We start from the raw sequence: 16,618 nt of genomic DNA, 5'->3' as shown, positions 1-16,618 counted from the left end.
GAAGCGATGCGATGCGTCAAAATCAAACGGCTGTCGATCATATGGCATGGCCTAAGTGAGCGATTGCACGCGACGAGCGGCGTACATACGATACAAAGCGATGCGACATAGTCAGTTGGGTTGATAATTTCGCGCAATTCGCACGTGATTGTCGGAACTAAATCAAAGCATGGATCTAGAAATTTTAATCCATTTAATACAGGAACGTCCTGTTTTGTTGTTTTTTCATTGTTTCAATTTCTCTCTTACAATAGCTGCCCGGGATGAAGCATTAAACTTTTTTCCTAAATTGTGGTGCGGTGTTTTTGGCAAATATCGGTAGGTCTCACGAAAAGATGTGGTTTCAGCTTCAGTGATGGATTCCAAATCGCGAATTATATTGTGAAGCAAAGTGATTGCTTTCACTATATGCTCAGCATTTTCTACATTGGTTTCGATAGCTTTCTGTAAAATTCTATATTTGGATACTATTGAGCCCAAAAGAGCACTCCACCACCATTCTTGCCCGAGATAGGCGATAGTTATAGTTGCCTTTAGGGTCACCTTTAATTGTCGTCTTTTCTGGAAAAGGTCTCATTAGATATTCTTTCAGAGGGAATGCAGCATCTCCCACTAAAACAAATTTTCTTCTTTGGGTAGTTGCAGTCTTCCCAGTTCAAGAGCCTGTTTAAGGGGACTATTGTCAAACACTCCTGCGTCGTTATCTTTACCATAGGGGCCTATATCAACCATTACAAACTTATAATTTGCATCAGTTACAACCAGTAATCCGATTGAAAAGTAACCCTTGTAGTTATAATACATAGAACCAGAGTTTCTCGGTTTTTTTATGCGGATGTGTTTCCCGTCGATGCTTCCAATGCAGTGAGGATATTGCCATCTATCCCAAAAGCTTTGCGCTATTAGTTTGAAGTCTTTTACAGTGGGTTTAGCCATGTGAACTGGTAATAATATTTTCCATATGGCTATACAAACGTCTATGACAATCTTGGAAACAGATGATTTCGAAATTCTGAATGAGAAAGCGATTTGGCGAAATTGTACCTCCGTAGCCAAGTATCTGAAATCAAAACGTTATTTATTTATACAAGCTCTAAAAATTATTTGATGTAACAGAGTAAAACATTAAGAACAACCCGAGGAACAGCCCTTGAAAAAAAATATTTCCATTACAGTTCAACTGGAGTATGGAATAAAAGCAGGTTTAATTCACAAATTTTTTGTTACCATCAAGAAAAAATGAAAACATCTGCGAGATACTTATTGTAGGGAATTGAAAAAAATTCCAAAACCCCGTTCAGGAGCTGATGCTGATAGCGAATCAAAATATATAAGGCACATGGCCTTATTTTGAATGCATGTCATTTTTAAGAATAATAATAAAGCCTCGAAAAACTACTGGTAACATCGGACAATCAGAAAATTTACAAGAATTCTCTAACCAAGAAAGCAATAGTACAATTCTATCGGAATCGGCAACTATGGATGACGAATCACAAAACACAGGTGAACATAATATAATTGTTGAAGAAATTAGTGAGCTTGAGTTGTGGATGTCTATGGCAGAGGACAGCAGTTCTACAGCAGAAACAGGATGCACGGAAAGCAATGATCACATCACTCTGCAACCAGGAACTACGATTTCCACATCTGGGCTAGACACACAAGACTGCATCATTCTCCAACAGATGCCCTCTAGTTCCATTCTTCAGCAGACGCCGTCACGTTCCATGCCTCCAAAGCGCGCAGCTCCAGTAACACAAAATCGCTCTTGTAAAAAAAAAATTTGGCGAATAATTTTCATGAGGCTTTCCTTGAAATTGAAAGAGAGAAAATAAACTTTTTGCATAAGGAACAAATCAACGAGGACGATGATGACATATGCTGGTTCAAGTCTTTATTACCGTTTATGAAACAATTCCCAGCATTAAATAAACTGCAGTTTAGGACGCATATGCAACAAATATTAATAAAAGAACTGGAAAAAAATGATTCAGCTTTGCCCTCCTCGAAGGTTACTCCTACAAACATGTTAGAGTAGATCATAACCACTGTATTAAGATATTAACTATATTATTCAGAATTTCATTAGATTTTTTTGTGAACTTTTTTTTTTACTTACCCCACGGTCAGCATTAATCTTTCTTCGACAGATAAAGGCCGTTGGAAGTTTGTAGAACTTAATAGTATTGCAGGTTTTATAGCCTTTAAAATGTAATTAAATGTTGTTGGTAACATTCGTGCAAATTTGGTGGGTTGACTTCTCAACTGTTCATACAGATGATGGAATTCACCATGTAAATGCCTTTTCAAGTATATAATATTGGTTTTACTTCTTTTGCGTTGAAATTTTTTCACGAATTTGTATTTCCAGTAAGAGTTTTCGAGCAAAAAAGAAATGCGTTTGTTCATAGTGAGACCACCGTGAAACGCTGTGGCATGACTGATGTGAGCGACGCGATTCCCACATAGAACAGCGGCATCGAATCGCATCGCTTCGCCCCTCATCGCATTAGGCCAGGCGCAAAATGAGACGCAGCGTGGTGAGGTGAGGCAGCGTGAGTCACGGCGAGCTTTTGTAAACCTAATAAAGAATAGTTGTTGCGCATATTTTTTCGCAGCGTGTCGTGACGCAGTTTTAGCTGAACGTGATCCTGCGGAACGCAGTCTCATTGCCGCAGTTTTGTCCATTATTCACGGTGAGTGGTTTAAAAATATGGAAGAAAAACTAATCGAGGCGGTGCGAAATCGACAAGTTTTATACGATACTAGTCATGTAGACTACATGAGGACAAAACTAAAAACTGAAAAGTGGGAAGATATCGCTAAAGAAGTTGATATGAAAACCTTTTTATTTATTTATTATAAATTGTATATCTTAGTACTTCCCTCTAGCAACACTTTCTCTTTGCCAAGGTACCGTTCCCGCAGAGTTGAAATAATTGGTAAAAGTCTGTCGAATCGTAAAAACTTTCTGTACACTTCGAGTATTGGCGGCATATCTTCTTTTCCGTCGTCTTCGCTTTGAGGTACTGAATAATTCCTTAAATAATTGTGCAATACACAAGCTGCCTTGACAACATTAATTACACTTTCTACCTTAATCTCAAAAGGAGTTCGAAAAACTCAAAAATGCGAGGCAAGTATACCGAAAGCGCATTCAACCGTTTGGCGCGATTTTGTTTTCATAATTATCAGTAAAGCTTCGTTTAGGATAAGGTCTCATCAAATAATTCTCAGACAATGGGAATGCCTCATCTCCTACAAACACATATGGTATTGGGTTCAAGATTGGAGGCAGTACAGAAGGTGCTGGAAGATGTAAAGTATGATTCCGAATTTTCTTTGCCAAAACGCTTGTACTGAAAACGTTTCCATCGCTAAATCTTCCTTGCGATCCTATATCAATAGTGATGAATTTATAACTTGAGTCGACGACAGCCAATAGTACAATGGAGAACGTACGCTCATAATTGATATAAGAGGATCCACTTTTTCCAGGTTTTTTAATCACCACATGCTTAGCGTCAATGGCACCGATGCAATGTGGAAATTGCCATTTTATTTCAAAATCAACTTCAACTGATTTCCAGTCCTCTTCCGGCAAATATTTCGGTTGCATCATTTTCCATATTGCTTCAGATACTTCTCGCACAATATTAGAGGCCGTTCGAAAACTGCTATCGTATTTGCGCGGTATGCCATCTAGCAGTTTTCTCCCGCATGAAACGCGCCGTGACTCACTCTGCCTCACCTCACCAAGCTGCGTCTCATTTTGCGCCTGTGACCTTATAGATAGATGCATCGCATCGCGTCGTTAGCTTCGTCGCAACTGATCGCTCACGTAGGACACTGCGTTAGATATGTGCTATAATTTTTTTTTCTATTCCTTGGCACATTGCAGTACTAAGCTGTAAGTTTTAAATAAGCAAATCACACTACTTCGAAGCATAAAGTTAAGGATTATCTAAGAGAGGGGCCAGATTTCGGATAAATTATCCAAACTTGTTATTTTCACATATAGATACAAGTGTAACTAATTTCTTTGTAAAACATTAAGAGTTCGTCGAAACTTAAATAAATTATGAAATCATGCCTTTATTTCAGTCTCTGAGGAAGCTGGAATTAAACCGGTAAAACGTCGTACTAAATTAATAGTAAATAAAACACACCACTTTTTATATGCAGCGTATAATTGAAATTAAAAATTCTGCTTACAGCATTGTCCACACAACATTATAAAAAAAAAAAAACAGTACATAGCATTTTTGCCTTTGGTTTCTTAAATAGACACTAGGCGAATATGCTATGTACCGTTTTTTTTTAATAATTTTGTTTGGACACTGCTGTAACCCGAATTTTAAATTTCAATTATACACTGAATACAAAAAGTAGTGTGTTTTATTTACTGTTATTTATTAAGTAAGCATAGCGTACAAGATATACTCATTAAATTAATAGTTGTCATTTCTACTCCCCACCCAACCTTCAAATTTTTTCCTAGTGTTAGTTTTAGGTATTATATAATTTTTTGACGATATTAAAATATGCCTAGAGGTACTTTCCACCTTTGCATGTTTTCTTATTATGTATTATAAAATATCTTATATTTTGCTTTGTTATACTCGTGGTAGTGATATCTTTAAGAGATGTAAACTTATTTGTCTTTTAGAGTAATTATTCGACTCTTGCCATGTTTGTCTCTATCCTTCATGATTTTCTTGGGTAAATACAGGTGGGATCCCTATTAGCTTGTTGAAATGATATTAGTTTTCCTCGAAATCTAGATGTATTATTTTTGTTAGCTTAGTTCACCTACTTTGAATGATTAACGATCACATCGCTTAACATGTAAAGCAGGTGAAAGAGCTTTTATATTATCTATCATATAGATATAAAATGTTAACATTTTATTAAAATTTAAGCCTAATGAAATATAACTTGACTATAATTAAATAATTTTTTTCTTATAATTTTCTTGTTGAAACCAGTAGAAAGCTGAAAATTTTAATATTTTAATTTTTAAAATGTATGTATGTTAATGGACCTGTGAAAAGTAATCAATGAATTTTTGGCTTATCTAAATCTGTTCCAACATTCTTATATATTTCCATATTTTAACATTCATTCGAATTTTGGAAAAGTTAACTCTATAATTTTTAAGTAACCTTATAATCAAATCAAATAATTAAAAAAACCTTTTCTCTTGATTTAATTTTGCCAAACTTCAGGAATTTAGGAAATTCATCTAAAGAAAAACTGTTTAAATTTTTGTAAATTTTATCTGGAAAAAAAATGTATTATTTAATGTTATCTAATGCTTTAGTATTATACCCGTAATGCCAATCTCTTTAAGCAATTAAAACTTACTTCTTTTTTACGGTAACGACTCGACTCAGGATATAAAAGCCAACATAGTAATTGGCTTTATCCTTCATACATTTCTTGCATAAATATAGGGGGAAACCCTATTAAATGGAAATATATTAGATTTCCTTAGAGTTTGGATCTGAAGTAGTTTTGCTAATTTATTACCTACTTTAAGTGATTAAAGATGATAGCATTTAATATGTAAAATGGAAAAATGCATTAACATTTACTGTTGATCAAAGACTGTTCTTGGAATATAGTTTCTAATTAAAGATGTTAGGTATAACATTAAAAAAAATCTTTAATTAGAAATGAACCTCACATCACTATTAATTTAACATACATAATTCACTTAGTCATACTTCCTAAATTAATTTACTAATTTTTTAGAGTTGAATTGTTTTGGAATATCCAAGCTATTTGCCTTTATACGTCGAGTTGCCTTAAACTGATTTAAGTTCAAATGGAGTTTTCTTTGAATTATTTATTGGCGTGGAACCATAAGGCTTTGTCAGAATTCACCTAAATAGACCTTGCGGGACGAAAGTTGCAATTGTGTTGGTACGTATTGCATTAAAAATTAATGAAAGTTTCGCGATCTGAAAGGGAAAGAAAAGATTTGCAATATAAGTAATGGCCGAGTTGTACAATTAAGTTATGCAAATATTAGGAAATTGTGTATTTTACAAGTAGGAATATTAAGAAATAATAAATTATCATAAATTAAAAATTGTTGATGAAAATTAATATCAGTTCAGTTAGTTAGAAATTTAAAAAAAATATCATATTTATAGATTAAGAAATTATATGAGGTTGAACATTTAACACATTATAACAAGTTATTCCAGGTTAATTTTAGAGAAATATATCACGTTTAAGCTATTTGCCTCTATACATATAGAGTTGCTAAGTCAATTTAAGTTCAAATGAACTTTCCTTTGAATTATTTATTGGCACGGAACCATACCGCCTTATTGAAATACACCTACATAGACTTTGTGAGCCGAAAGTTGCAATTATGTTAGCACCTACTGCGTGAAAAATTAACGAGTGATGTAAAATGGCGATGAAAGCGAAGAAAAGGAAAAGAATGTGAGATGTACAGAAAGAAATGTATAGTTAGAAAAGTTTATAAAGAACCGGTGACATCAACAGTCGGCAGAATCCGCGCATCTCGTTATTCTATCGATCGGTTCAGATGACTATGTTGAGATCTGAAGACAGTGGAGGCGGCACACTTGTTGAAATTATTAATATTTATTTGTACTAGAGTTTAAATAGCCCTAGACTTTAGTAGGTATAGCTAGCGATATTATTAGTGCGTTTGATTTAGTTGAAATACGAGATGATGATTTAGTTGAAAACTAAGAATGCATATATTTGAATTTAATTGCTCCGAGATTCGTTTAAAAAAATGTAGATAAATTAAAATCATATTTTTTAACATTGTGATGTGCCCATAAAAAATCTAATAAAAAATAGTTTTACTTACAGGAGGATGCAGTTCGCTAATTATTTTTAAAATAGGACTTCAAATAGGTCGCTGAAAATTATTCTTTATTCGCATTTTTTTAAGGATAAGGTATTGTATATAACGACTTTTGTAAAGAAACAAATTGGTATAAGTTTAAAGTTTTATTTCATTATTTTACATATTATATATTTTTATTCACTATCAGATTGTGTATTACAACCTAAATTAGATTCATCCGATGAAGACCATTCGATCTCTTCATCAGATGAGCCTGTATTTACGGTAAATTTCAAAGAATCCAATGGTTCATCAAAAAGGTGATGACTTTCGAAATATTGTTTTTCTATGTTGTCTACATGGTTGCAAATATTTATCCACTCATCATTCGACATTTCCGCAAATTTCTGCCTTGTCAAAGTTTCGACATCCGCCAATTTAAAAGTGAAATTTCTGCTTGCCACCCAATTCTTATCAGTTGCCCAAATTTTATTTACTAATTAATATAATTACAATAATTTAATACCCATTTTCTTAACCTTTTTTTTCCTTGGACTGGTAAAGGAACAGGAAGGTATATTTTCTATATCTTCTGACTCTTGGACCACTTTTCTGTAAGTTGACTGGGATACTCGAGTGGTAGCTAACGTACGTTGTCTAAAATATACTATTATTGTAAGTTATCAATATAATAAAAATTAAAATTTGAAAACATCCTACAATAAAATATGAATTTATATTGTTCACTTACCTAACATTTTTTAAAGAAATAGTAATTGCTTGCTCTGCTTCTTTTTTCATAAAAGCTGCCACGTTAAAAATAATCTCTATCCCTTGTCTGTGAATTATTTGTCCTTGTTTGCCTACTTTCTTAGGTGACATCTAAAAAAAAATTAGAAAGTAAAAAAATTAATATACACATGCACACTCTAGGTTGTACATATATACCTACAAGTTAAATACCTATTATTTTGTCACTTAAAATCAAAGTATATTTTAAATAATATAATTTTTAACAGTAACTAATTGTCATTTATTTTTTTAAATTATTAGACAATTGAATAATTTAAACCAATTTTACTTACCTTTTATAATAAAAATCGGATAGTCTAACTAAAAAAACTATAGTCTATTTCACTATTATACTTTATAAAAAACACACAACAGATTTTAAATGCCTTATAACACGATTAACTCACTTCCCGTACGAGACGACACTGAGTAGGCCTTCAGGCTACGTAAATTAAATTAACTTTAAATCCCCGGCAGGTACGAAGAAACGAAGTACGGCGGCTGCTTTGTTCTTGCGGTTTCTTTAATAAGAAGCGAGAGAAAATATATTGCGGTCGTCTTTTCTCTCTGCCACCGAATTTTTCTATCGATTTTGTGTTGAAAAATGGGTTTGTGCGCATATTGAGCAGCCGGTTCTTTATAAACTTTTCTACCTATAATTTATGTAAATATTAGAAAATTATTTATTTCTGAATAAGGGTATTACATATTGGCAATAGTGCTTTAAAATAGTTGCAATGTAAGTCTAGCAGATGTGACCTAATATAGTATCTAGTTATTTGTCTATATTTAATTTTCATAGTAAATGGGTTGTTTTCTTCGACTAAAAATATCTATCTACATTTTATGTTTTAATTTAATTTTAAACGATCTCTTATATATTAATAAATTATTCCATTATATGTACAGATCGTGTTTTCGTTCGTTACTTATAGGAAACCGCATAGAGGCTAAATTTTGCAACGTCGCGCGTGTACGAGTGCCTGCGACAGAGCACCGCCCCGGCCGGCCCGAGGACGGGATTCATGTCGGGATTTACGTCTTTAGCTTTGTTTTGGTTCCGATTTTGGGATGATTCTAGAACTGCGCAGAACTCGTTGCGCCGTAAAGTAAAATCCGGAATCGCTCCCGTTTCAATTCTGCATGGTATGGAACCCGAACGCTTGACGCACTGACAGTAAACAGCTGATTCTGATTGTTTATTTACTAAACACAACTTGTTTTGAAATTTTGAATATTGCTTATTGCTTTGGGTTTGGACCTTTTTAAAACTTTTTTAAACATTAGGACTGGAATAAAAATTTCAATAGATTTAAAAAAAAATCAATAGATAATTCTTAGGTTAAGTGAAATCTATCTACAAGAAAAACAATAAACATTAACAAAGCATAAAAAATAACTTATTTACTTCTTCTTCCCCTTCTTCTTCTCAAATTTGGTGAAGTCGAGTAAAATTGTAAGGATATATTTTTTGCGCATGTGCGAACTGCCTGATTCTGAATTGATCCCTACTCTCGAGCAGGGATATTTGGACGATTCTAGGACAATTCTGAACCGGTCCAAAAAAAAACCAAAACACCAAACTTTCAATTCGGAATCAATTCTAATTTAACCAAAACGCATAAAACAATCTGCGCATGTGCAAAACAATTCTAGGACGATTCTAACAGGAACCAAAACAACTATGACGGGATTAGTAAACATCTGACTTTCGTGGGAGCTGCGTCGTTTGGCGACAAAATGTCCCCAAATATTACGCAAAAATCCAGGCATTTTTAAAATATTTATTCTAATGCGGGTTTTACAGACATGACAATGTGTAAGACCCGCATATAATTGTGATCTTAAAATGTTTAATATGCTGTGTTTTGCATAATGAAAATTAAAGCGTTATTCTAATAAAAAATAAAATATCAACTCTGATAAAAATATAATAAAAAATTAGAAATAAAACTCTCCTAAACAAACTTAACAACATATCATTTTTTAAATAAAAAGCTCAAATAAACTGCCTTCTTTCGCTAAACAAAAACTTAACCTATCGTAAAAGCTATTTCGCACCTCCAAAAGAGTTTCAGGTAAAATGGAATTGGCACCTTCGACAATTTTATTTCGCAACTCCTCTAAATTTGTTGGCCTACTAAATTCATGCTTGTAAATGGTCTGCTTAAGGTAACCCCACAGATAAAAGTCATTTGGAGACAAATCTGGAGATCTAGGAGGCCATTTAATATCGCCAGTCCCACTAATAAGGCGGTTAGGAAAAGTATTTGTTAAAAATTCTTTTACCCTAGCCGCGTTATGAGCAGGACAGCCATCTTGCTGAAAATAAACCGGTCCCAGGTCTACATTAGGTAGGATTTAAATGGCAGGAATAACTTGGTTTTGCAGCATCTCAAGGTACTTTTGGGCGTTTAAAGTGCGATCAATAAAAAATGGCCCTATAACATTGTCGCCCAAAATACCTGCTCAAACATTCAATTTCTGAGGATACTGGGTACGAAACTGAAAACTTCTGTGCTCGTTTTCCTGAGACCAATAACGAACAATGGAAGGATTGTGTTTACCATGTAATGAAAAAGCAGATTCATCAGAAAACAAAATATTTTTAAAAAAATATTCGTTTTCATTTGCCTTTTCCATCATGGTTTCACAAAATTCCATTCTTCGCCACTGGTCTTCAGGAAATATTTCCTGAGTTTTTGAATACTTGAAACATTTGTACCCATATTTTTCCAGATACGAGCAACAGTTTTATTGCTCATTCGCAGTTCCTCTCCAACACTTCTAGTGGACCGTGTCGAATCAGGTTCTAGGGTACTGCAAACCATTTAAAACCGTTTTTGCACAAGGAATCGGTCTATTCTCAAATGTCACTGAAAACAAATCTCTACATTGTACTGCCGAATTGCCTCCATAAAACCATTTAATTAGTTGAACTCTTTCGGAAGGGGTATAAACAGCCATGGTAAAAAAAACACGAAAATAACGCTCAAAAATTATTAATGCAACGTGCAGTAACAAAGCAAAGTGAGGTCTGCTGACTCCCGGTTCAAAAAATAAAAACGAAAAATTCCGCCGTCTGCAAGCCGCAAGGAAGCGATGTTGCCATTATTTTGGGTAATACGTAGCTCACAATAACACGATCTGTATATCTCTTTCTATAAATATATATATTTGAATAAGGCAAATATTATTACATACATAGGCAAAGAAGTAAGTAAATTTAAATTAATTTAATACAAATAATTCCTAATAATGTTCGCCATGGCGAAATAATTATTAAATTATTATATATCGTTAATAATTTGACGAACGAACGAAAAACTAGAAGAAGAAAAGATCGGGTACAGAAATAAAAAACTAAATATATATTTAACAGCAGTTTATTTGAGACCTGACCGTAATCTATTTCTATTATATGTAAATCAACCTTCATTTCATATATAAAAATCCCTAAAACAGGTGCCTATTTATTTGATTTATAAAGATTTAACTAAAGAAATTTAAAATCCGCATTAATTATGATCTGCTTTAACAATGAAAATATCTTTTAATGGAAAACAATTAAAAAATATATATTCTTTACTTATAATTTTAGTAAAATCAATCTTAATCACCAGAGTAGTTTAATCATTCAAAGTAGGCACTAAACTAACAGAAATAATACATTTAGACTTTTAATAATATCATTCCAATAACTGAATAGGGATTCCAGTGATTCCACCCGTAATCCAGGTAAATTTTAGAGATTTCGTTAGGGACCAGAATATCTTTGAATGTTTTTAGACATAAGGTTTTTTATCAATATTGAGACTCTTGCCATCCTTACCAAGACTGTTTTTGTTTTTTATTGACTTTAAAACTCTTTCATGCTGTCAGATCAGTAGGAAAAAACAGAAAGGAGACTGAAACGTTGACAGCTGATAAGAAAACATTGGATCTACTGATGGCAAAAAATAATACGAAATGACAAGCGTAGTTGAAGGTCATAAAAGAGGTCAATAAAAGTAGATAAGCGCGTTTGGTGAAATAGTTGGAGTGGAAGCATGGCAATGATAGTTTTTTTGTATGCCTTGTATGATATTTCAACACTCCTACGAATTTTGCCATTGAATCAGCCTTTTGGAATATTATATTTCCTTGCAAAGTCTTACTAAGCGACGAAATATGGAGCGATATTTAGTAAAATACTCATTGAAATATAGAGATTGCGTATATTTGCTGACGATATGGAGCGACCGAAACTTTTTTGAGGAAATAGATAGAACTTTAGTAGACCACAGATTTTTGCGAGTTTTTATGGAAAAAAGCTGTAAAATTGAAATGCTGGGTTAGGTTGGATCCTCTGACTTAAAAATCGTGTTCCAGTTTGAAGAAGCACATAAGTTGTTAAAGTGGTTATCAGTAGTAGTGCCAGAATCTCGCCCAAAACGTTATACAGATTTTTCTTGCTGTTTATGTTGCAAAATTCTAAAGAAAATGGCTTCATAGGCGGACACAATAGTATATAGTTATATATACTATTATATACTATATAGTCAATAGTACAAGAGGACAATCTGCAAATGATTGCCATATTATTGAATCAGATTATTTTAAGATCGAAATTGGAACGGAGAAATGGATTTCGAAAGACCTATATTTTATATTAGAAATAGAGATCACTATTTCTAGTAAAAAAATAATACATTATAGATATTATTAAGCAAAACAACTCTATTCAAAGTAAATTTTAGGGATCCAAATAACTTTCAAATTGTTTGCGTGGAGTTTCTAAGGAACGCACATAAATAGACCTTATGAAAAAAGAAAAACCTAAACCCTGTAATTGCGCGAAAAATTAAAGAACGTGAACCTGAAAAAATAAAACGAAAAGAAAGGGTTTTCGATGTAAGAAATATGCAAAATGTACAACTAAGCTATGCAAATATTAACAAGTAGTTGATTTTCCAAATAGGATTTTAGAAAATTGGAAGGATGGATTGCTAGTGAAATTCAGGATGATTATTACGAGAACAATTCTACATATTTAATTAGTTTGTGTTTTAAACTTTAGATATTTAATTTTCAATAAAATTAATTACTAGATTTGTTTCAGGCTTTTTTGATTAGCATTTAATTTTCAAGATTTGCAACTTTTGTATTTTTAACACTGTCATCATTAATCACTCAAAGTCAGTACTATACTAAACCAAATCATACATCTACACTCTCGGGAACGCTAACTATATTTTCCCAAGAAAATTATAAAGGAGAAAAACAAATATGGCAAAAGTCAAATAATTACCCTAAAAAAACAAATAAGTTTGAAATGCTCAAAGATACCCCCATTTCTGGTACAATAATAATCCTTTAGATAATGTTAAATAATACACCTTTATTCCACGTAAATTTTAGTTAGAGACCTAAATAAACTTTCAAGCTATTTACCTTTATACGTGGAGTTTCTAAGTTAATTTAAGTTTAAATGCAGTTTCCTTTTAGTTATTTATTGACACGGAACCATATGGCTTTGTTAGTATGCACCTAAATAGACCATATAAGCCAACACGTGCAATTATGTATACTATATTATGTTGGTACGTATTATACGAAAAATTAAAGATTGTTTGGCGAAATAAATAAAAAAAGAGTTTTCGAAGTATACAAATATATACAATAACGTTATGCAAATATTAAGAAATTGTCAATTTCCTAAATAGGATTTATAATTTGGTTAATTTTTTAAGGGTTTGGTTGGATAAGTGGTCAATTAAAATCCAAGCTTTTCAAAATATTTTCCTTTATTTGCCAACGTTTCAGCCTATATTAAGCTAGCTTTAGAGCGAACAGAAAAATCAAAGCTTCTCGCGTCTCTGTTCGCCCTGAAGAAGGCCTAATATAGGGTGACACATTTGAAATTAAAGGAAAAAATTTTGAAAAGCTTGGATTTGAATTGAATCTTTATCCAACTAAACCCCTAAAAATTAGCAAAATTAAACTGAGTTACTAAAATAACACGCAAAATTAATAATTTGCTTTATTGTCAAAAAAAACTTTTAGCAATATGGAAACTAATACTAAAATAATTTCAAATATACGAAAAGCAATATAAATAATTATACTACTGATACATTTACATGTTTTTAATTATACAAATACATAAAATAAACTTGTAACTAATCAAATTATAAAAAAACATAGTTAAATTTCTTTGCACTTCTTTTACATGATGTTCCGCGCATACAAAATTTTGACACTCCTTGCAAAGTTGTCTAGATTTGCGATCTCTATTTCGATCACAGAGATAACAACGTCCACTTTTAAGTCTTTCATTTTGGTTTTCAATTGGGGGAGACGCCAAGTCTGGAACAACATCGCGCATATACTGCCTTAGCGTCTTGCTCAAGCGTCCTGAGTTATTATATCTTCGTACAATATATTCTTTTACCAAAGATTCTCCTAACTGAAGCAAAAAATATCGTCGGTCATCGTTAGATTTTTTGATTTTTGGATACTTGATGTCCCATAAAATAAAAGAGTTTAGTGCGGCAATATCTAATAATTGGCCAAAAATTGCCATTGGCCATCGATTGCAAATTCTGCGAGCAGAGATTTTATTATAAGGCGTTTTTGATCTTTAAAGTTATATAAACAACATTTATTTTTGTAACAGGAATATTAATCAATCGAAAATTACTGATTACAAGCAAATTAAGGTGTTGTGATTTTTTTATTTATGTTTTCGGTTAACAATATATTAAAGTTTAAAGTTCAATTCCTCATTAAATGCATATGATACATGTACGTACATTTAGAATTTAGACATATTAGATTTTGGTAGTGTGTTATATAGTAATTTCTATACACATTCTACACATATGTTTTTATAACTATATATTTTTGTTTATTTTAAGAAATATATTATTTTATATGAATTGGTTTTACTCTTATTTAATTTGTACATTAGTACACAAAATATGTGCACATAATTTATATTTTACTAGTTATAACGAACTTCGGATAAAACGAACCAATTTGAATGATTTTTTTAACATTACTCCAGTAGTTCTAGAGTTTGTTTAATTTGATTTTAAAATAAATAAAAACAATACGTTCCAGTCCTGCTGCCTTACAGATTTTTTTCTGGTATATGTTGCACGCATTTTAACTATAACTCCACACGCGAACTATATAATATAAAAAAGGGTTTATAACGACTCGTGAAGCGCCAGGACCGTAGTTAAAACTGCAAAAAAATTTATTTTTAAAACACTGCTTCGATGGTCAAACTTTACCTTTAGTAAAGCCAGACACATAAACTAGGACCGATTAAATATTTAACAGCCCTAACGCTCTTTTACCCACCTGCAAGTCGGCCATAATAAATTGCCACGTCTAAATCTATTTATTTCGTATAGGAAGTGGGAGGATGGGGAACAAAAATCTCTACAATATTCATGAAAAGCAACATCTAAAGACCTCGCTACATAAATAGCAATATTTAAATGTTGTATGAGAGTTTAGGCCCGTTAGTAAATCATGCGACAGCTTTAGGGCCTTTATTACACTTAAAAATTTATGTCTTGAATACGGGCCTGTATATAAAGAGGGGTTAATACCGATACAGCCAGAGGAAAGGTAATGTTATATATTGCTCTATGAATAACATTACATTGAATGGGTTTTCTCTGCGAACGTATGGTTTGGATTTTGAAGCGCGTCGCGCCTTTTCGCCAATTTGGATATTGTGTTCTATGCAATTCTGAGAGTGACGTATATTTATTACCGTCCTGTCAGAAATATGTTGATTTTATATTGAAATTTACATTTTTGTTGCTTGGTTTTGGAGGGATATTTCAAAATATATTATTTAATTCTAAACAGCAATTCATAAAGTCCTCTAAGTTCTGTTCTGCTGCCACATAATATTACCCAGTTTATAGCCACTTAAATTTGCGATATTTCCTTTAATAAAAGCTAAGAATTTTGTAATAACAACTAAAATGAAAAACTAGTGTTTATATTAAACAGTACAGTACTTAGTAGTGTACAGTAGCGATTTCACGTACATTAGCGATTTTTGATAAATACGTCTTAACGAACTGGTTTCTTTTACATTTGTGTGCACATTGATCTGAATTAGTTTTTTTATTTTCTTTTTTTAAGTGGAATTTCAAGTTTAAGTTTATTTATTTTGTAAGTGGTAAAGTCGATTTTTTTCTGTACTGTATTTTGTGAATATGGCTATACGCGCGGCCCCTTTTACAAGCGAAGACTTTGAACAAATGCATTACTTTTACGGATATCCGAGAGACTCATCCAAGATACAGTAACAAAAATACGAAACTATGAGAAATACTGCCTTTCACTTGAAATAGAAGATAGATGCAGAAAATGTAATAGAGTGACTGAATCAAGAGGACACATTTCAGGTTGCCGACAATTTGCAGACAACCTATCTTCGATCTACCTTTCTAGGTCGCCACAGTCAAGCTGCTAAAACTATTTATAACAACTCGCTCTCAAAAATGGATTTCTTGAAACCTATCCTCCATATTATAAATACGAGCCACAAGCAGTTTTAGAAACGCCTACAATGGTACTATATTGAAATTGACCCTTAAGGACGGATAGGACAGTTGACTACAATAGACCCGTCATCGAATTCTTCAAAGAAAATAGAAAAAACGGTTTTAATAATCTCAACAAAACCAAAACGGAAAAAATTACGAAATTTAAAATATAGCTAGATTTGAACTAGAACTGAATCAAATCTGGAAGTTGAACAAAGTCTCTACAATTCTACTGGTAATTTTTACAGAAGGGATAATATCGATAAAGCTCTCTAAAAACATGATCCCCGACTATCCTAACATATATGCAGAAGGCTCCAGGGCTGTTATATAAGCCTACAATTCCTAAATTGTGCATGAGTGGGACGAGCTGACACACTTAAAAATCTATTCTCTACGGCGGAAAATCACACGCTAACTCACTCAA

General features: G+C 32.6%; 1 protein-coding gene across 2 annotated transcripts in view; it reads right to left on the bottom strand.

Annotated features, from left to right (window-relative positions):
- LOC126748396 (lachesin) overlaps nt 1–16,618 on the bottom strand; it is a 776,345-nt gene that overhangs the window by 32,801 nt on the left and 726,926 nt on the right. The gene's annotated exons all lie outside the window — the stretch shown is intronic.

The sequence above is a fragment of the Anthonomus grandis genome, chromosome 2 (assembly GCF_022605725.1).
Source record: "Anthonomus grandis grandis chromosome 2, icAntGran1.3, whole genome shotgun sequence".
NCBI lineage: Eukaryota > Metazoa > Arthropoda > Insecta > Coleoptera > Curculionidae > Anthonomus > Anthonomus grandis.
The sequence above is the reverse complement of the archived record's forward strand: the minus strand, read 5'-3'. Positions and strand labels throughout refer to the sequence as shown.